Genomic DNA, 23,162 nt, shown 5'->3' with positions numbered 1-23,162 from the left:
GGGTATGTTTCGGCCATATGGGTGGGATTGGGTGGGAAAGAATGGATGGATGTGAGTGGTGAAGAGGTGATGGGGAAGAGAGATTGAGGTGATTGGTGAAGAAGAGAGAAGGTGAGTTGAGGTAGGTGGGGATCTTGTGGGGTCCACAGATCCTGAGGTGTCAAGAATTTATCGTCCCTGCACCAATTAGGCGTGTAAAATGCCCTTTGCATGCAATATTAGTGTTTAACGCCAGATTGATGCTTGTTTCTAGCATTAAACGCCAGTTCTATGCTTGTTTTGGGCGTTCAACACCAGTCTGCAGCATGTTTCTGGCGTTGAACGCCAGCTTTCCTCAGTGTGTAATCTTGGCGTTTAAACGCCAGATTACTGCTTGTTTCTAGCATTCAATGCCAGATCCATGCTCTGTTCTGGTGTTGAACGCCAGCCAGATGCTCTTTACTGGCGTTTAAACGCCAGTAGGTCCTTCCTCCAGGGTGTGATGTTTCTTCTGCTGTTTTTGATTTTGTTTTTAATTTTAGTATTTGTTTTGTGACTCCACATGATCATGAACCTAATAAAACATAAAAGAACAATAAAAATAAAAATAGAATTAGATAAATAAAAATTGGGTTGCCTCCCAATAAGTGCTTCTTTAATATCACTAGCTTGACAGTGGGCTCTCATGGAGCCTCATAGGTGATCAGGTCAATGTTTTAGACTCCCAACACCAAATTTAGAGCTTGAATGTGTGGATTCAACACCAAACTTAGAGTTTGGTTGTGGCCTCCCAATACCAAACTTAGAGTTTGATTGTGGGGGCTTTGTTTGACTCTGTCTTGAGAGAAGCTTTTCATGCTTCCTCTCCATGTATACAGAAGAACACCCTTGGGTCTTAAACACAAGGTAGTCCCTATTCAATTGAAGGACTAATTCTCCTCTATTAACATCTATCACAGCTTCTGCTGTGGCTAGGAAATGTCTTCCAAGGATGATCTATTCATCCTCCTCCTTCCTAGTGTCTAAGATTATGAAATCAGCAAAGATGTAAAGGCCTTCAACCTTCACTAACACGTCCTCTACCAATCCATAAGCTTGTTTTACTGACTTGTCTGCCATTTGCAATGAGAATATGGCAGGCTGTACCTCAATGATCCCCAGCTTCTCCATTACAGAGAGTGGCATAAGATTTATACCTGACCCTAGGTCACACAGAGCCTTCTCAAAGGTCATGGTGCTTATGGTACAGGGTATTAAGAATTTGCCAGGATCTTGTCTCTTTTGAGGTAAAGTTTGCTGAATCTATGTATCTAGTTCATTAATGAGCAAGGGAGGTTCACCTTCCCAAGTCTCATTACCAAACAATTTGGCATTCAGCTTTATTATGGCTCCTAGATATTGAGCAGCTTGCTCTCCAGTTACATCTTCATCCTCTTCAGAGGAAGAATAGTTTTCAGAGCTCATGAATGGTAGAAGGAGGTTTAATGGAATCTCTATGGTCTCTATATGAGCCTCAGATTCCTTTAGGTCCTCAATAGGGGACTCCTTCTTGCTTGAGAGACGTCCCATGAGGTCTTCCTCATTGGGATTTGGTGCACGAAATTGTGATCACTACAACTTCGCACAACTAACCAGCAAGTGCACTGGGTCGTCCAAGTAATACCTTACGCGAGTAAGGGTCGATCCCACGGAGATTGGTGGTATGAAGCAAGCTATGGTCATCTTGTAAATCTCAGTCAGGCAAACTCAAATATATATGATGATGAACGAAAATAATATAAAAGATAAAGATAGTGATACTTATGTATATCATTGGTGTAAGAGCTTCAGACAAGTGTATGAAGATGCCTTCCCTTCCGTCTCTCTGCTTTCCTACTGCCTTCATCCAATCCTTCTTACTCCTTTCCATGGCAAGCTCGTGTAGGGTTTCACTGTTGTCAGCAGCTACCTCCCATCCGCGCAGTGAAAGCTAATGCACACACTCTGTCACAGTGCTGCCAATCACCGGTTTGGTTCCCTCCCCTACCGGAATAGAATAACTCTTTTGCGTCTGTCACTAACGCCCAGTAGGTTACAGGTTTGAAGCACGTCACAGTCATTCAATCATTGAATCCTACTCAGAATACCACAGACAAGGTTTAGACCTTCCGGATTCTCTTGAATGCCGCCATCAGGTCCTGCCTATACCACGAAGATTCCGAAGAATCCAAGAGATATTCACTAAGCCTCGGATGCTTGTAGAACAAGAATGGTTGTCAGTCACCTTGTTCATGGGTGAGAATGGTGATGGGCGTCAATCATCACCTTCATCATGTTGAAGAACAAGTGATATCTTGGATAAAGAACAAGCGGAATTGAATGGAAGAACAATAGTAATTGCATTAATACTCGAGGTACAGCAGAGCTCCACACCTTAATCTATGGTGTGTAGAAACTCCACCGTTGAAAATACATAAGAACAAGGTCTAGGCATGGCCGTGAGGCCAGCCCTCAAATGATCTAAGAACTAGATGTCCAAAGATTGAAAATACAATAGTAAAAGGTCCTACTTATAGAAAACTAGTAGCCTAGGGTGTACAATGGTGAGTAAATGACATAAAAATCCACTTCTGGGCCCACTTGGTGTGTGCTTGGGCTGAGCAATGAAGCATTTTTCGTGTAGAGACTCTTCTTGGCGTTTAACTCCAGCTTTTATGCCAGTTTGGGCGTTTAACTCCCAATTAGGTGCCAGTTCCGGCGTTTAACGCTGGGAATTCTTGAGGTGACTTTGAACGCCGGTTTGGGCCATCAAATCTTGGGCAAAGTATGGACTATCATATATTGCTGGAAAGCCCAGGATGTCTACTTTCCAACGCCGTTGAGAGCGCGCCAATTGGGCTTCTGTAGCTCCAGAAAATCCGCTTCGAGTGCAGGGAGGTCAGAATCCAACAGCATCTGCAGTCCTTTTTGGTCTCTGGATCAGATTTTTGCTCAGGTCCCTCAATTTCAGCCAGAAAATACCTGAAATCACAGAAAAACACACAAACTCATAGTAAAGTCCAGAAAAGTGAATTTTAACTAAAAACTAATAAAAATATAATAAAAACTCAACTAAAACTACCAAAAACATACTAAAAACAATGCCAAAAAGCATACAAATTATCCGCTCATCACAACACCAAACTTAAATTGTTGCTTGTCCCCAAGCAACTGAAAATCAAATAAGATAAAAAGAAGAGAATATACTATAGACTCCAAATTATCAATGAAACTTAGCTCCAAATTAGATGAGCGAGACTAGTAGCTTTTTGCCTCCAAACAGTTTTGGCATCTCACTTTATCCTCTGAGGTTCAGAATGATTGGCTTCTTTAGGAACTTAGAATCCAGATAGTGTTATTGATTCTCCTAGTTAAGTATGATGATTCTTGAACACAACTACTTTATGAGTCTTGGCCGTGGCCCAAAGCACTCTGTCTTCCAGTATTACCACCGGATACATACATGCCACAGACACATAATTGGGTGAACCTTTTCAGATTGTGACTCAGCTTTGCTAAAGTCCCCAATTAGAGGTGTCCAGGGTTCTTAAGCACACTCTTTTTGCCTTGGATCACAACTTTATTTCTTTCTTTTTCTTTTCTTTTTCTTTCTCCCCTTTTTTTTTCATTTTTCTGCTTCTCTCTTTTTTTTTTTTTTATTCACTGCTTTTTCTTGCTTCAAGAATTATTTTTATGATTTTTCAGATCCTCAGTAACATGTCTCCTTTTTCATCATTCTTTCAAGAGCCAACAATTTTAACATTCATGAACAACAAATTTAAAAGACATATGCACTGTTTAAGCATACATTCAGAAAACAAAAAGTATTGTCACCACATCAAACTAATTAAGCTAGTTTTAAAGATGAATTTGAAATCCTGTACTTCTTGTTCTTTTGTAATAAAAACAGTTTTCATTTAAGAAAGGTGATGGATTTCATAGGACATTCATAACTTTAAGGCATAGACACTAAGACACTAATGATCACAAGACACAAACATGGACAAACATAAAGCACAAAAATTCGAAAAACAGAAGAATAAAGAACAAGGAAATCAAGGAACGGGTCCACCTTAGTGATGGCGGCTCTTCCTTCCTCTTGAAGGTCCTATGGAGTGCTTGAGCTCCTCAATGTCTCTTCCTTGCCTTTGTTGCTCTTCTCTCATGATTCTTTGATCTTCTCTAATTTCATGGAGGAGGATGGAATGTTCTTGGTGCTCCACCCTTAGTTGTCCCAATAGTCTTGTGGAGGAAAGTGCATCCCTTGAGGTATCTCAGGGATCTCTTGATGAGAGGGGTCTCTTGTTTGCTCCATCCTTTTCTTAGTGATGAGCTTGAGGTCATGCCTTCTTAGTTGAACTGGCTTTGGATGCCATAAATGGTTATGGAAAAACAAAAAGCAATGCTTTTACCACACCAAACTTAAAAGGTTTGCTCGTCCTCGAGCAAAAGAAGAGGGAAGAGAGTAGAAGAAGAAGAAATGGAGGAGAGGGAGATGGCTTTGTGTTCGGCCATGTATGGGGAGAAGTGGTGGTTTATGAAGGATGGATGTGAGTGGTGAAGAGAAAGAGATGTTGAGGTGATTGGTGAATGGGTGAAGAAGAAGAGAGAGTGGTTGGGTTGGTGGGGATCCTGTGGGGTCCACAGATCCTGAGGTGTCAAGGAAAAGTCATCCCTGCACCAAATGGCATCAAAAATCACGTTTTGACCCATTTCTGGCGTTAAACGCCGGGCTGATGCCCATTCCTGGCGTTTAACGCCAGGTTCTAGCCCTTTTCTGGCGTTTAACGCCAGTCTGGTGCCCCTTTCTGGCGTTAAACGCCCAGAATGGTGCCAGACTGGGCGTTAAACGCCCAACTGCTAGGCTTACTAGCATTTGAACGCCAGCAGCATCTTCCTCCAGGGTGTGCTGTTTTTCTTCCTGTTTTTCATTCTGTTTTTGCTTTTTCAATGGATTTTGTGACTTCTTATGATCATCAACCTACAAAAAACATAAAATAATAAAAGAAAATAGTTAACTATAAAACATTGGGTTGCCTCCCAACAAGCGCTTCTTTAATGTCATTAGCTTGACAGAGGACTCTCATGGAGCCTCAGAAATGCTCAGAACCGTGTTGGAACCTCCCAACACCAAACTTAGAGTTTGAATGTGGGGGTTCAACACCAAACTTAGAGTTTGGTTGTGGCCTCCCAACACCAAACTTAGAGTTTGGTTGTGGGGGCTCTGCTTGGCTCTGTTTTGAGAGAAGCTTTTCATGCTTCCTCTCCATGATGATAGAGGGATATCCTTGAGCCTTAAACACCAAGGATTCTTCATTCACTTGAATGATCAGTTCTCCTCCATCAACATCAATTACAACCTTTGCTGTGGCTAGGAAGGGTCTGCCAAGGATGATGGTTTCATCCATGCACTTCCCAGTCTCTAGGACAATGAAATCAGTAGGGATGTAATGGTCTTCAACCTTAACCAAAACATTTTCCACAAGTCCATAAGCTTGTTTTCTTGAGTTGTCTGCCATCTCTAGTGAGATTTTTGCAGCTTGTACCTCAAAGATCCCTAGCTTCTCCATTACTGAGAGAGGCATGAGGTTTACACTTGAACCTAAGTCACACAGAGCCTTCTTGAAGGTCATGGTGCCTATGGTGCAAGGTATGGAAAACTTCCCAGGATCTTGTCTCTTTTGAGGTAATTTCTGCCTAGACAAGTCATCCAGTTCTTTGGTGAGCAAAGGAGGTTCATCCTCCCAAGTCTCATCTCCAAATAACTTGTATTTTAGCTTCATGATTGCTCCAAGGTATTTAGCAACTTGCTCTTCAGTGACATACTCATCCTCTTCAGAGGAAGAATACTCATCAGAGCTCATGAAAGGCAGAAGTAAGTCCAATGGAATTTCTATGGCCTCATTTTGAGCCTCAGATTCCCATGGTTCCTTATTGGGGAACTCTGTGGAGGCTAGTGCACGCCCATTGAGGTCTTCCTTAGTGGCGTCCACTTCCTCTTCTTCCCTCTCCAAATTCGGCCATGTTTATGGCTTTGCACTCTCCTTTTGGATTTTCTTCTGTATTGCTTGGGAGAGTGCTTGGAGGGAGTTCAGTAACTTTCTTGCTCAGCTGTCCCACTTGTCCTTCCAAATTTCTAATGGAGGATCTTGTTTCATTCATGAAACTTTGAGTGGTTTTAATTAGATCAGAGACCATGGTTGCTAAGTCAGAGGGGTTCTGCTTAGGATTCTCTGTCTGTTGCTGAGAAGATGATGGAAAAGGTTTGCCATTGCTAAACCTGTTTCTTCCACCATTATTATTGAAACCTTGTTGAGGTCTCTCTTGATTCTTCCATGAGAGATTTGGGTGATTTCTCCATGAAGAATTATAGGTGTTTCCATAGGATTCTCCTAGGTAATTCACCTCTTCCATGGAAGGGTTCTCAGGATCATAAGCTTCTTCCTCAGATGAAGCATCCTTAGTACTGTTTGGTGCATTTTGCATTCCAGACAGACTCTGAGAAATTAAATTGACTTGTTGAGTCAATATCTTGTTCTGAGCCAAAATGGCGTTCAGAGTGTCAATCTCAAGAACTCCTTTCTTCTGACTAGTCCCATTGTTCACAGGATTCCTTTCAGAAGTGTACATGAATTGGTTATTTGCAACCATCTCAATGAGCTCTTGAGCCTCTGTAGGCGTCTTCTTCAGATGAAGAGATCCTCCAGCAGAGCTATCCAAAGACATCTTGGATAGTTCAGAGAGACCATCATAGAAAATACCTATGATGCTCCATTCAGAAAGCATGTTAGAAGGACATTTTCTGATTAATTGTTTGTATCTTTCCCAAGCTTCATAGAGGGATTCTCCATCCTTCTGTCTGAAGGTTTGGACTTCCACTCTAAGCTTACTCCATCTTTGTGGTGGAAAGAACTTTGCCAAGAAGGCATTGACTAGCTTTTCCCAAGAGTCCAGGCTTTCTTTAGGTTGAGAGTCCAACCATATCCTAGCTCTGTCTCTTACAGCAAAAGGGAATAGCATCAGTCTATAGACCTCAGAGTCAACCCCATTAGTCTTGACTGTATCACAGATTTGCAAGAATTCAGCTAAGAACTGATGAGGATCTTCCATTGGAAGTCCATGGAACTTGCAATTCTGTTGCATTAGAGAAACTAATTGAGGCTTAAGCTCAAAGTTGTTTGCTCCAATGGCAGGGATAGAGATGCTTCTCCCATAGAAATCAGGAGTAGGTGCAGTAAAGTCACCCAGCACCTTCCTTGCATTGTTTGCATTATTGTTGTTTTCGGCTGCCATGTCTTCTTCTTCTTTGAAGAATTCGGTCAGGTCCTCTAAAGAGAGTTGTGCTTTGGCTTCTCTTAGCTTTCTCTTCAAGGTCCTTTCGGGTTCAGGGTCAGCTTCAACAAGAATGCCTTTGTCTCTGCTCCTGCTCATATGAAAGAGAAGAGAACAAGAAAATATGGAATCCTCTATGTCACAGTATAGAGATTCCTTGAGGTGTCAGAGGAAAAGAAAAATAGAAGAAAGAAGAAGAAAATTCGAACTTATCAAAGAAGATGGAGTTCGAATTTTGCATTAAGGAATAGTGTTAGTCCATAAATGGAAGGATGTGAGAAGAAGGGAAGTAATTTTTGAAATTTAAGTAAAAGATTTTGAAAACATTTTGAAAAACACTTAATTGATTTTCGAAAATAAGAGTGGAAAATAAATCAAGTGATTTTTGAAAAAAAGATTTTAAAATTGGAAGTTAAAAAGATTTGATTGAAAACTATTTTGAAAAAGATGTGGTTAAGAAGATATGATTGGTTTTAAAAAGATGTGATTGAGGAGATATGATTTGAAAACAATTTTAAAAGATATGATTTGAAAACAATTTTAAAAGATATGATTTGAAAACAATTTGAAAAGATATGATTTTAAAAATTAATGACTTGCCTAACAAGAAAAGATATGATTCAAGCATAAAACCTTCCTAAACAAAAAAGGCAAAAAATGTTCAATCAAATCATTAATTGTTAGTAAGTATCTTTGAAAAAGGAAAGAAATTGATTTTGAAAACATTTGATTGAAAAGATATGATTTGAAAAAGATTTGATTTTGAAAAACTTTGAAAACTTGAAAAAAAATTGATTTTGAAAACAAAATCTTCCCCTAGCACCATCCTGGCGTTAAACGCCCAGAATGGTATCCATTCTGGCGTTTAACGCCCAAACCTATACCCTTTTGGGCGTTAAACGCCCAGCCAGGCACCCTGGCTGGCGTTTAAACGCCAGTCTGTCTTCTTCACTGGGCATTTTTGAATGCTCAGCTTTTTCTGTGTAATTCCTCTGCAGTATGTTCTGAGTCTTCAATTCTTTGTGTTATTGACTTGAAAAGACACAAATAAAAAATATTTTTGGATTTTTAATAATGAGGAATAATCAAAATACAACTAAAATCAAATGCATGCAAGACACCAAACTTAGCAGTTTGTATACTACTGACACTAACAAGATGAGAATGCATATGAGAAACAACAAAACACTCAAGTCAATAGAATTCAAAGATCAAAACAAGAAAATCATCAAGAACAACTTGAAGATTAATTAAGACACATGCAAAAATTCGAAAAATGCAAGAAGAACAGAAACATGCAATTGACACCAAACTTAAAATGAGACTCTAGACTCAAACAAGAAATATTTTTGGATTTTATGATTTTGTAAAATTTTTTTTTTGTGCTTTTTCAAAAATTAGGTGAAAAGAAAAATAAAGGTTATCAAAATTCTTAATGAGAATTCCAGGAATCATGCAATGTTAGTCTAAAGCTTTAGTCTAAAGGAATTAGACATAGCTAGCTAAGCTTCAGCAAGACATTGCATTCAAGAGCTAAATTGATGATGATCAATCAGCTTTGGTGATGATGAGAACATCACCTTGAAACACTAGAATTCATTCTTAAGAACTCTGAAGAAAAATACCTAATCTAAGCAACAAGATGAACCGTCAGTTGTCCATACACAAGAACAATCCCCGGCAACGGCGCCAAAAACTTGGTGCACGAAATTGTGATCACTACAACTTCGCACAACTAACCAGCAAGTGCACTGGGTCGTCCAAGTAATACCTTACGCGAGTAAGGGTCGATCCCACGGAGATTGGTGGTATGAAGCAAGCTATGGTCATCTTGTAAATCTCAGTCAGGCAAACTCAAATATATATGATGATGAACGAAAATAATATAAAAGATAAAGATAGTGATACTTATGTATATCATTGGTGTAAGAGCTTCAGACAAGTGTATGAAGATGCCTTCCCTTCTGTCTCTCTGCTTTCCTACTGCCTTCATCCAATCCTTCTTACTCCTTTCCATGGCAAGCTCGTGTAGGGTTTCACTGTTGTCAGCAGCTACCTCCCATCCGCGCAGTGAAAGCTAATGCACACACTCTGTCACAGTGCTGCCAATCACCGGTTTGGTTCCCTCCCCTACCGGAATAGAATAACTCTTTTGCGTCTGTCACTAACGCCCAGTAGGTTACAGGTTTGAAGCACGTCACAGTCATTCAATCATTGAATCCTACTCAGAATACCACAGACAAGGTTTAGACCTTCCGGATTCTCTTGAATGCCGCCATCAGGTCCTGCCTATACCACGAAGATTCCGAAGAATCCAAGAGATATTCACTAAGCCTCGGATGCTTGTAGAACAAGAATGGTTGTCAGTCACCTTGTTCATGGGTGAGAATGGTGATGGGCGTCAATCATCACCTTCATCATGTTGAAGAACAAGTGATATCTTGGATAAAGAACAAGCGGAATTGAATGGAAGAACAATAGTAATTGCATTAATACTCGAGGTACAGCAGAGCTCCACACCTTAATCTATGGTGTGTAGAAACTCCACCGTTGAAAATACATAAGAACAAGGTCTAGGCATGGCCGTGAGGCCAGCCCTCAAATGATCTAAGAACTAGATGTCCAAAGATTGAAAATACAATAGTAAAAGGTCCTACTTATAGAAAACTAGTAGCCTAGGGTGTACAATGGTGAGTAAATGACATAAAAATCCACTTCTGGGCCCACTTGGTGTGTGCTTGGGCTGAGCAATGAAGCATTTTTCGTGTAGAGACTCTTCTTGGCGTTTAACTCCAGCTTTTATGCCAGTTTGGGCGTTTAACTCCCAATTAGGTGCCAGTTCCGGCGTTTAACGCTGGGAATTCTTGAGGTGACTTTGAACGCCGGTTTGGGCCATCAAATCTTGGGCAAAGTATGGACTATCATATATTGCTGGAAAGCCCAGGATGTCTACTTTCCAACGCCGTTGAGAGCGCGCCAATTGGGCTTCTGTAGCTCCAGAAAATCCGCTTCGAGTGCAGGGAGGTCAGAATCCAACAGCATCTGCAGTCCTTTTTGGTCTCTGGATCAGATTTTTGCTCAGGTCCCTCAATTTCAGCCAGAAAATACCTGAAATCACAGAAAAACACACAAACTCATAGTAAAGTCCAGAAAAGTGAATTTTAACTAAAAACTAATAAAAATATAATAAAAACTCAACTAAAACTACCAAAAACATACTAAAAACAATGCCAAAAAGCATACAAATTATCCGCTCATCAGGATTCACGTCTTCTCCTTCCTCTCTGGGTTCGGCCATGTTGATTATGTCAATGGCCTTGCACTCTCTTTTTGGATTCTCTTCAATGTTGCTTGGGAGAGTACTATGAGGAGTTTCAGTGACTTTCTTACTCAGCTGGCCCACTTGTGCCTCCAAATTTCTAATGGAGGACCTTGTTTCACTCGTGAAACTTAAAGTCGCCTTAGACAGATCAGAGACTAAGTTTCCTAAGTTAGAGGTGCTCTGCTCAGAATTCTCTGTCTGTTGCTAAGAAGATGATGGATAAGGCTTGCTATTGTTGAGCCTATTTCTTCTACCATTATTAAAGCCTTGTTGAGGCTTTTGTTGATCCTTTCATGAGAAATTTGGATTATTTCTCCATGATGAATTATATGTGTTTTCATAAGGTTCACCCATGTAATTTACCTCTGCCATTGTAGGGTTCTCAGGATCATAAGCTTCTTCTTCAGAAGATGCCTCTTTAGTACTGTTGGATGCATTTTGCCACCCATTCAGACTTTAAAAAATCATGTTGACTTGCTGAGACAACATTTTGTTCTGAGCCAATATGGCATTCAGAGCATCAATTTCAAGAACTCCCTTCTTTTGAGGCATCCCATTGTTCACGAAATTTCTCTCAGAAGTGTACATGAACTGGTTATTTGCAACCATGTTAATAAGTTCTTGAGCTTCTGCAGGCATTTTCTTTAGGTGAATGGATCCACCTGCAGAATGGTCCAATGACATCTTGGAGAACTCAGATAGACCATAATAGAATATATCCAGAATGGTCCACTCTGAAAGCATGTCAGAAGGACACCTTTTGGTCATTTGCTTGTATCTTTCCCAAGCTTCATAGAGGGATTCACCATCTTTTTGTTTCAAGGTCTGAACATCTACTCTAAGCTTGCTCAGCTTTTGAGGAGGAAAGAACTTAGCCAAGAAGACCGCGACCAGCTTATCCCAAGAGTCCAGGCTATCTTTAGGTTTTGAATCCAACCATATTCTAGCTTTGTCTCTTACAGCAAAGGGGAAAAGCATGACCTTGTAGACTTCAGGATCTACTCCATTAGTCTTAACAGTCTCATAGATCTGCAACAACTCAGTTAAAAACTGGTAGGGATCTTCTGATAGAAGTCCATAGAACTTACAGTTCTGCTGCATTAGAGCAACTAGTTGAGGTTTCAGCTCAAAGTTATTTGCTCCAATAGTAGGGATTGAGATGCTTCTTCCATCAAACTTGGAAGTAGGTGTAGTATAATCACCAAGCATCCTCCTTGCATTATTATTTTCGGCTGCCTTCTCTTTTTCAAAAATTTCTGTAAGATTGTCTCTGGATTGTTGTAATTTAGCTTCTCTTAATTTCCTCCTCAAAGTCCTTTCAGGTTCAGGATCTGCTTCAACAAGAATGTTCTTGTCCTTGCTCCTGCTCATATGAAAAAGAAGGGAATAGAAAATAATAATAGGGATCCTCTTTACCACAGTAGAGATATTCCTTTATGTTAGTAGAAGAAGAAAGGAATAGAAGAAGGAAAAAGTAAGAATTCAAACACAAGGGTGAAGATAGGTTCAGATTCTTGAGATGAAGAGAAGTGTTAGTAAATAAATAAATAAATAGAAGAAGATGAGAGGGAGAGAATTCGAAAATTAATTTTGAAAAAGGGTTAGTGATTTTTGAAAATTAAAAGAAGAATTAAAATTAAAATTAAAATTTAAAACATTTAGTTAATTAAAAGAATTTTGAAAAAGAGGGAGGTAATTTTCGAAAATTAGAGAGAGGAAAGTAGTTAGGTGGTTTTGAAAAAGATAAGATATAATTAAAACAAACAAAAAGTCAACTAGTTAGTTGAAAAAGATTTGAAATTTAATTGTGAAAAGATAAGAAGTTGGAAGATATTTTGAAATCAAATTTTTGAAAAAGATAAAATTTTGAAAAAGATATGATAGAAAAGATATGATTAAAAAGATATGGTTGAAAAAGATTTAATTTTTAAAATTAAAATTAATTACTTGACTAACAAGAAACTAAAAGATAGGATTCTAGAATTTAAAGATTGAACCTTTCTTAACAAGAAAGTAACAAACTTCAAATTTTTGAATCAATCACATTAATTGTTAGTAAAGTTTTTAAAATTTTGAAATAAAGATAAGAAAAAGATTTTGAAAATTTTAAAAATTTCGAAAATAATAAAAAATGAAAAAGATTTGATTTTTGAAAAAGATTTTGAAAAGATAAGATTTTTAAATTTGAAAATTTGACTTGACTTATGAGAAATAGCTAAGTTTTAAAAAAATTTTTTTGACTAAGTCAACTCAAATTTTCGAAATTTATGAGAGAAAAAAGGAAAAGATATTTTTTTATTTTTGAATTTTGAATGATGAGAGGGAAAAACATAAAAATGACCCAAGACATGAAAATTTTTGGATCAAAACCAATGATGCATGCAAGAACACTATGAATGTCAAGATGAACACCAAGAACACTTTGAAGATCATGATGAACATCAAGAACATATTTTTGAAAAAAATTTTTGATGCAAAGAAAACATGCAAGACACCAAACTTAGAAATCTTTCATGTTTAGACACTATGAATGCAAAAATGCATATGAAAAACAATAAAAGACACAAAACAAGAAAACATCAAGATCAAACAAGAAGACTTACCAAGAACAACTTGAAGATCATGAAGAACACCATGCATGAATTTTCAAAAAATGCATAATTTTTAAAAACATGCTATTGACACCAAACTTAAAATTTGACTAAAGAATCAAACAAGAAATACAAAATAATTTGTTTTGATTTTATGATTTTATAATTTTTGTATATATTTTTCAAAATTTTATAGGAAAAAGAAAATAAGAAACTCAAAATTTTTAATAAGAATTCCAGGAATCTTTCAATGTTAGCCTAAAGCTCCAATCTAAGGGTTGGACATGGCTTAATAGCCAGCCAGCTTTAGGATATAAATCAGGCAAGCAACAGCTGATACTTCATCCAACTTCATATACATGCCTTTTATGTTGACAAGTGGAAGCCTCAATCCAAAAGAATTTGGATATGGCTTTACAGCCAGCCAGGCTTCAATATGTTACCATGAAACTATAGAATTCATTCTTAAAAATTTAGAATAATTTTCGAAAACAAAAGGAAAAATTTTTTGAAAGAATTTTGAAAAATATTTTGTTTCGAAAATAAAACAAAAAGAAATTAAACTAATCTAAGCAACAAGATGAACCGTCAGTTGCCAAACTCGAACAATCCCCGGCAACGGCGCCAAAAACTTGGTGCACGAGATTGTGATCTCTAGAAATGGCATTCAACTTGGTATGCGCATCTACTAACTCAGCAATTTCTTCACAACTTCGCACAACTAACCAGCAAGTGCACTGGGTCGTCCAAGTAATAAACCTTACGTGAGTAAGGGTCGATTCCACAGAGATTGTTGGTATGAAGCAAGCTATGGTCATCTTGTAAATCTCAGTTAGGCGGATTTAAATGGTTTTTGAATAATAATAATAAATAAACAGAAAATAAGGATAGAATTACTTATGTAAATCATTGGAGAGAATTTCAGACAAGTGTATGGAGATGCTTTGACCCTGTTGGATCTTTGCTTTCCTACTGCCTTCCTTCAATCCTTCTTACTCCTTTCCATGGCAAGCTGTATGTAGGGCATCACCGTTGTCAATGGTTACATCCCATTCTCTCAGTGAAAAAGGTCCAAATGCTCTGTCACGGCACGGCTAATCGTCTGTCGGTTCTCGATCTTGTCGGAATAGAATCCATTGATTCTTTTGCGTTTGTCATCATGCCCAACAATCGCGAGTTTGAAGCTCGTCACAGTCATTCAATCCCTGAATCCTACTCGGAATACCACAGACAAGGTTTAGACTTTCTGGATTCTCATGAATGCCGCCATCAATTCTAGCTTATACCACAAAGATTCTGATTAAGGAATCCAAGAGATATGCGCTCGGTCTAAGGTAGTACGGAGGTGGTTGTCAGTCACGTGTTCATAGGTGAGAATGATGATGAGTGTCACGAATCATCACATTCATCATGGTGAAGTGCAATGAATATCTTAGAACAGGAATAAACTGAATTGAATAGAAAATAGTAGTTGTTGCATTGAAACTCGAGGTACAGTAGAGCTCCACACCTTTAATCTATGGTGTGTAGAATCTCCACCGTTGAAAATACATAAGTGATGGTCCAGGCATGGCCGAATGGCCAGCCCCCATGAACGTGATCAAAGGATCATAAAGTAATCCAAAAATAATCCAAAGATGTCTAATACAATAGTAAAATGTCCTATTTATACTAGACTAGCTACTAGGGTTTACAGAAATAAGTAATTGATGGAGAAATCCACTTCCGGGACCCACTTGGTGTGTGCTTGGGCTGAGCTTGAGCTTTACACATGCAGCAGCTTCTGTTGGAGTTGAACGCCAAGTTGTAACGTGTTTTTGGCGTTCAACTCTGGTTCGTGATGTGTTTCTGGCGTTTGACTCAAGAATGCAGCATGGAACTGGCGTTGAGCGCCAGTTTTCATTATCTAATCTCAAATAAAGTATGCACTATTATATATTGATGGAAAGCTCTGAATGCTTACTTTCCAACGCCGTTGAGCGCGCGCCATTTGGAGTTCTGTAGCTCCAGAAAATCCATTTCGAGTGAAGGGAGGTCAGAATCCAACAGCATCAGCAGTCCTTTGACAGCCTTTTATTAAAGTTTTGCTCAGGTCCCTCAATTTCAGCTAGAAAATACCTAAAATTACAGAAAAACACAAACTCATAGTAAAGTCCAGAAATGTGAATTTAGCATAAAAACTAATGAAAACATGCCTAAAAGTAGCTAGATCCTACTAAAAACTATTTAGAAACAATGCCAACAAGCGTATAAATTATCCGCTCATCACAACACCAAACTTAAATTGTTGCTTATCCCCAAGCAACTGAAAATCAAATAGGATAAAAAGAAGAGAACATAATATAAATCTCAGAATATCAATGAATATTAGTTCTAATTAGATGAGCGGGACTTGTAGCTTTTTGCTTCTGAACAGTTTTGGCATCTCACTTTATGCTTTGAAGTTTAGAATGATTGGCATCTATGGGAATTTAGAATTTTAGATAGTGTTATTGATTCTCCTAGTTAAGTATGTTGATTCTTGAACACAGCTACTTTTATGAGTCTTGGCCGTGGCCCTAAGCACTTTGTCTTCCAGTATTACCACTGGATACATAAATGCCACAGACACATGACTGGGTGAACCTTTTCAGATTGTGACTCAGCTTTGCTAAAGTCCCCAGTTAGATGTGTCCAGAGCTCTTAAGCACACTCTTTTTGCTTTGGATCACGACTTTAACCACTCAGTCTCAAGCTTTTCACTTGGACCTGCATGCCACAAGCACATGGTTAGGGACAGCTTGATTTAGCCGCTTAGGCCTGGATTTTATTTCCTTGGGCCCTCCTATCCATTGATGCTCAAAGCCTTGGATCCTTTTTACCCTTGCCTTTTGGTTTTAAGGGCTATTGGCTTTTTTTGTTTGCTTTTTCTTTTTCTTTCTATATTTTTTTTGGGCATTGGATTCCAACTGCTCCCTTTTGGGCGTCCAACGCCAGGATTGGGCCTTCATTTCCAAAGCAAAGTATGGACTATTATATATTTCTGAAAAGCCCTAAATGTTAGCTTTCCATATCCATTGAGAGCGCACCATTTGGACTTCTGTAGCTCCAGAAAAGCTCTCTCGAGTGCACGGAGGTCAGATCCTGACAGCATATGTAGTCTTTTCTCTGTCTCTGTATCAGACTTTTGCTCAAGCTCCTCAATTTCAGCCAGAAAATACCTGAAATCACCATAAAACACACAAACTCAAAGTTCAGAAGCTTACAAACATACATGAATGCTAACCACTCAAGTGCTTGGGAAGCAAGCAACTTTCAATACCTCTTTAGGAAGAACAATCAAGCTTTTGGAAGGAATATGCATCATCATCTAAGGAGGAAAAGAGGATACAAGAGCTGAAGGTGGTGATGACAAAGAGGAAACAAGAGGGCACCAAGAGGTTGTACTATTTCTTAATTAAAGTTGTCAATTGAAAATGCACTTGTACTGCTGTTGATCAATGTACCTTTAGTCCTTAAGTCATTTGCATTTAGCTCCTTTTAGTCTATCTTTAGCTTGTTAGCTTAAATGCTTAGGTCACTTCACCTTGCTTAAGTTGTATGCCTTGTCCTTGAGCCTCAATAAAAGAAAATGTAAGGAAATGTTGTGAAAAAGAAGAGTGAAGTCCAAAGTTTACAGAATAAAGTCCTAGTGTTTGTGGTGGTATTTGCTAGCTAACATGGTTCATCAATAAGGTAGAAAGCTAAAATATCCCTTGAATTATGAGCTTAATGTGCATTCTATGAGACTTAGATGAATAAAAAGATCCTGGGAAGAAAAAGAAAATGAAAAAGTAAAAAAGAAGCAAGCAATAAAGCTAGGCACCACTAGTTTGAACCCTGAGATATGTGTCTGTGGTGTTTTCGTGCAAGGATATGGTTGGATGATTAGGTTTTGAGGACTACTTCATCACTTGATAACTTGGGTTAACTAACCCAGGATTATAAACTGAAAGTCCACTATCAAGAGCAACCTTGTCACAAAGCATTTAGTAACGCAAAAAGGTGCTGGACACCAAGGTCTCAGGAATGAATAACAAGCCATGTGCCTGTGGTGTGTATGTGTTGAGGAGAGGCTTGAGTAAGTGGTGCACGAAATTGTGATCAATACTTTTCAAAACACAAACAATCCCTAGTAATGGCTCCAAAGACTTGGTGCTCAATACCATGGCATAAACACAACTTCGCACAACTAACCAGCAAGTGCACTGGGTCGTCCAAGTAATAAACCTTACGCGAGTAAGGGTCGATCCCACGGAGATTGGTGGTATGAAGCAAGCTATGGTCATCTTGTAAATCTCAGTCAGGCAGACTCAAATGGATATGGTGATGAACGAAAATAATATAAAAGATAAAGATAGAGATACTTATATATATCATTGGTGTAAGAGCTTCAGACAAGCGTATGAAGATGCCTTCCCTTCCGTCTCTCTGCTTTCCTACTGTCTTCATCCAATCCTTCTTACTCCTTTCCATGGCAAGCTCGTGTAGGGTTTCACCGTTGTCAGTGGCTACCTCCCATCCTCGCAGTGAAAGCTAATGCTCATACACTCTGTCACAGTGCGGCCAATCACCGGTTTGGTTCCCGCTCCTACTGGAATAGAATCCCTCTTTTGCGTCTGTCACTAACGCCCAGCAGGTTAAAGTTTGAAGCACGTCACAGTCATTCAATCATTGAATCCTACTCAGAATACCACAGACAAGGTTAGACCTTCCGGATTCTCTTGAATGCCGCCATCAGTTCTTGCCTATACCACGAAGACTCTGATCTCACGGAATGGCTGGCTCGTTTGTCAGGCGAGCACTCGGTTGTCAGGCGATCAACCATGCATCATGCAATCAGAAATCCAAGAGATATTCACTAAGCCTCAGATGCTTGTAGAATAAGAATGGTTGTCAGTCACCTTATTCATAGGTGAGAATGATGATGAGTGTCAATCATCACCTTCATCATATTGAAGAACAAGTGATATCTTGGACAAAGAACAAGCGGAATTGAATAGAAGAACAATAGTAATTGCATTAATACTCGAGGTACAGCAGAGCTCCACACCTTAATCTATGGTGTGTAGAAACTCCACTGTTGAAAATACATAAGAACAAGGTCTAGGCATGGCCGAATGGCCAGCCTCCCAAAGTGATCAAAAGATCTAAAGAAAAAGGTTCCAAAGACCCGAAGATGCTAATACAATAGTAAAAGGTCCTACTTATAGAAAACTAGTAGCCTAAGGTGTACAGAAATGAGTAAATGACATAAAAATCCACTTCCGGGCCCACTTGGTGTGTGCTTGGGCTGAGCAATGAAGCATTTTCGTGTAGAGACTCTCCTTGGAGTTAAACGCCAGCTTTTATGCCAGTTTGGGCGTTTAACTCCCATTTGGGTGCCAGTTCCGGCGTTTAACGCTGGAATTTCTTGAGGTGACTTTGAACGCCAGTTTGGGCCATCAAATCTTGGGCAAAGTATGAACTATCATATATTGCTGGAAAGCCCAGGATGTCTACTTTCCAACGCCGTTGCGAGCGCGCCAATTGGGCTTCTGTAGCTCCAGAAAATCCACTTCGAGTGCAGGGAGGTCAGAATCCAACAGCATCTGCAGTCCTTTTTGGTCTCTGGATCAGATTTTTGCTCAGGTCCCTCAATTTCAGCCAGAAAATACCTGAAATCACAGAAAAACACACAAACTCATAGTAAAGTCCAGAAAAGTGAATTTTAACTAAAAACTAATAAAAATATACTAAGAACTCAACTAAAACTACTAAAAACATACTAAAAACAATGCCAAAAAGTGTATAAATTATCCGCTCATCAGTAAGTAAGCCTTCAGGGGTGTTTCAATACCTAGCACCTTGAACCAACTGGTTCAGGAGTGTTGGCTGAAAGCTTATCATAAAAAGTTGCCTCAACACAGAGCACTTAGCTAAATACACTAATAAGCTTCTAAAGAGAAAAAGAAAACAAAAACAAAGCTAGTTCAAGGATCAAGAATAAGAGTCTCATAGAAAGCAATAGAGTGAGTATTTAAGAGCATATTATGGCCTAGAAACCAACAAGAATATGAACCTAAGTGGCCACGTTAGTGCCACTAACGTGGGCACTAACGTAGAGGAAAGCAAGATGAGCATCATTAGTGGCAACGTTGGTGCCACTAATGTGATCAAAGGCAAACTCAAGGGTGGAAAGCCATGTTAGTGGTCACATTAGTGCCACTAACGTGGGAAATAGGAAGATGAGCATCGTTAGTGGCAACGTTAGTGTCACTAACGTGATCGAAGAAGAGCTCAAGGGGAGAATAAGCCACGTTAGTGGCCCCGTTAGTGGCAACGTTAGTGTCACTAACGTGATCGAAGAAGAGCTCAAGGGGAGAATAAGCCACGTTAGTGGCCCCGTTAGTGCCACTAACGTGAACCACTAACGTGGAAGAAGGGCAACTTGGGACGTTAATGGTGACGTTGACACCATTAACGTGAAGCAAAAGCAAGGAAGGACATGTTAGTGGCCACGTTAGTACCACTAACGTGAGGTATTAACATGGGCTTCAAGGGGATTTTGGGACGTTAGTGACCACGTTGGTGTCACTAACGTCTTCAAGCCAGGAGATTACACATCACGGTAATCACACTAACGACCTAACTAACGTGACTACTACCTCACTCAAACTCTTCCAGAAAGCTGAGCAAAGTCCAATGAGTTTGTTAACTGCTTCAACTAAGGCCAAGGGCCAACATCCAGATACTTGCAGACTCAACTGAGGATAAGAGAAGTAGTATATATAGGAGTAGTTTTGAACTAGAAAGGGGGATTGGAACCTGGAAGGGATCCAAGATTGTAAACACTCACCATTTACTCTTCTCTGTACCCAATTTACTTTCTAATGCATTTCACATTTCAATTTCCATTTTCTAGAGCCATAATCAACTAAACCCCACTTCATTAGGGGAGGGAGCTCTGTTGTAATTCAATGGATCAATCATAGTTCTTATTATTATTCTTCTTTTAATTCTTTTTGATTTGCTTGAAAGCTTTCGATCTTCATCCAATTGAGCAATTGTCTCGGAAGAGAAGTTGTTCATACTTGGATTTCCTCGGAACCTTGGAAGAAGAATGAGGAAATCATGCTAGAAAGGCTTTCTCATGTTGGACTAGATTGGGCATATAATCCTCCCGATACTTTGATCTAGAAGAACATGTGGTATAATCAGTGATCGCACATCATCTTTTCCCATGAGCAATTATATCAAGGAATTGGTATATTGTTCAAGTTTAGAGAGATTGAATTGCCAAGGAATTGAGATTCAATCGCCTAAGATTGCGAAGAGATCAATGAATTGCATGGATTGAGGAAGAGATGAGAATGAACTTGATCCGAAGAATGCAACATCTCCTGAACTCAATGAGCTTCCCCATTCTTATCTTCCCATTCTCTATATTCTATTTATTTTGATGTTCATCATCCCCATTCCCATTTACTTTTCTGCAATTTACTTTCTACCATTTACATTCTGTTATTTACTTTTCCGTCATTTAAATTTTTTGCTGTTTACGTTTCCCGCCATTTAAATTTCTACAAATCTCAACTCAATTCTGTTTAGTTCAACTAGAACATTCCTCTTATTAAAGTTTCTCAACCAATCAACCTCTGTGGGATTCGACCTCACTCTACTGTGAATTTTTACTTGATGACAAATTCGGTATACTTGCCGAAGGAAATTTGTAGAGATACAGATTTCACGTATCAGTTATTGATATACAAAATTAAGAGGTGAGATTAAAAATTCTTACATAAAATTAGCAAAGGATTGCTTTAGTTTTTCCAGGAAAAGATCGAGAGAAGATGGTTCTTGATATGAATAATTAAGAGGTGGGGTTGAATTTGCGTGCATAAAATTAGCAACGGATTGCTCCAGTTTTTTCAGAGAAAGATCAAGAGATGATGGTTCTTGATGGATGGGATCTGGAACATTGAAGTGTCATTGTTCTTGACTTTTTCAACCAAAATCTATATAGTTCTTCCATCCATGGAAATATGAATCATTTCATGGGTGTGAGTAGTAACTTATGCATGTGGTCTCTCTCCATTATTTTTCTTGGCACAGAACACCAAACTGAATTAAACGCACCATGTGATAAAAAGGAAAGAAAAGAGGAAAGACGGAAAGAGATTTTTTTTTTTGTTGAATTGAAGAGAAAATAGAAAAAAAGAAAAGAAAAAGTATCTAATCTAGGTAATCAATCAACGGGTAGTTGTTAATCTCAAATAATCCCCGGGAACAGCACTAAAAACATGATGCAGAATTTTCACCCTTACTATCAACAAGTATACCAAGTCATATCAAGTAATACCACGGGAGTGGATTATCGTTCCCACAAGGATTAACGGATTAAGCAAGTAATAATCAATTAATTATTCTAGTAAAACAATCAAAATTTAGTTTTTGAAACCCTTAAGATTAAAACAGAGAATGTAAACAAAGCTATTTAAGACGTGTGAAAAAGTATATGAGAGAAAAGTTAGGGTATCAGCTATATTTAAATTTTAGGATTAATAATTATTGCTATCTACTTTGATCATGCAGAAATATAATTTTTGGCAAATCCTAAATAATCAAACCCCAATCCCTTGCTAATTAAATTTTCCCTAATCTAATCAACCGTGAATTTCTTGAACAATTAATTGTGCTAAGAGATTAAGTACAATTTTTGGTTTACAGGCCACAAAATCTTAAGAGCCAACTCTAATTATTTTATGTCACTTATCAAATTAGTTTCAGAATACTAAAGAATTGTGAGAAAGAGTTTCAAGCATAATTTCAAAGATTAATTTTTTCAAGCTAATAAAGGGATTCAATTCAGATTAAAGGTATTTTCCAATACACTCTAACCCTTAAGATGAAGAACGAAACTCAATTCTTAAATAAAATATCAGTGCATTAATCAAAATAGAGAAACAATAATATTAATCCATCAAAATAAATAGAGCTCCTAACCTTAACAATAGAGGTTTAGTTGCTCATGGTGTAAAAAAAAAAAGTCTTAATTATTGTCTGAAAACGAAAAAGTGAACGAAGAGGGGGAGGAGAGGAAAAAGATTTGTGAGCTGCTTCCTTTCTCTTTTTAAAGGAGATCTTTTTCCTTTAATTCAAAATTCAATTTCAGCATAAAAAACGGATCTTCTCCATTCAATCCAATTAAATCTTGATCACTACTTCTAAAGCCTAGAGTGATTTCATTAGATCTTGGGCCGCATTTCAGGTAAACGGTGTCAAATGCCAGTTTGGTGGCATCAAACGCCACTCTTAGCATCAAATTATGCAATCCTTTCGGCGATCGAGTCTCGCATTGAATGCTGCTGGAGTGGCGTTGAACGCCATTTCACTCTTCTTCACTAGGCTCTTGGCATTAAACACGGAGTTGCTGGCGTCGAACTCCATTTGTGATTCAGTTTATTACATGTGGGAGTGGAATGGCATTAAATGCTACTGAAATAGCGTTGAACATCATAACTCCCAAAAGATTGTGTATGTGGGACGCGGAATGGCGTTGAACACCAATGTCAGGGCGTTTTGCGCCATGAATCCAAAGAGTAATCATAGACTATTATATATCATTAGAAAGTCCTGGAAGTTAGCCTTCTAATAATGCTACTGAATTCATGCCATTTGGACCTCTATTACTCAAGTTATGGTCGTTGGAGTGTGAGGCGATCAGGATTGACAACATCCACGAATTCTTTTTGCATTTGTCTTCAATTCTTGGTCCTTCCTTGTTCTTTTCTTTATGTTTTCAACACTTTTTAACATAAATCAAAGCTCAAAGTTGTTGGAAAAAACTCAACACAGGTTCAAAACAAAAACCTGTCTAACAGCGAAAGCACCAAAAATAATTTTTCCATAACCTGTGCGAT

At 38.6% G+C, this 23,162-nt stretch overlaps 2 non-coding genes across 2 annotated transcripts; both read left to right on the top strand.

The window, feature by feature from the left end:
• Positions 1-6,777: 6,777 nt before the first annotated feature.
• On the top strand, positions 6,778-6,885 carry LOC130953502 (small nucleolar RNA R71). Its single transcript, XR_009075672.1, has one exon. It is a non-coding gene; the product is annotated as a small nucleolar RNA R71 (small nucleolar RNA).
• Positions 6,886-11,389: 4,504 nt separating this feature from the next.
• Positions 11,390-11,497, top strand: LOC130952571 (small nucleolar RNA R71). Its single transcript, XR_009074751.1, has one exon. It is a non-coding gene; the product is annotated as a small nucleolar RNA R71 (small nucleolar RNA).
• Positions 11,498-23,162: the final 11,665 nt, after the last annotated feature.

The sequence above is a fragment of the Arachis stenosperma genome, chromosome 9, assembly GCF_014773155.1.
Source record: "Arachis stenosperma cultivar V10309 chromosome 9, arast.V10309.gnm1.PFL2, whole genome shotgun sequence".
Taxonomy (NCBI): Eukaryota; Viridiplantae; Streptophyta; class Magnoliopsida; order Fabales; family Fabaceae; genus Arachis; species Arachis stenosperma.
Note: the sequence above shows the minus strand (reverse complement) of the source record. Positions and strands in the feature narration are given on the sequence as shown.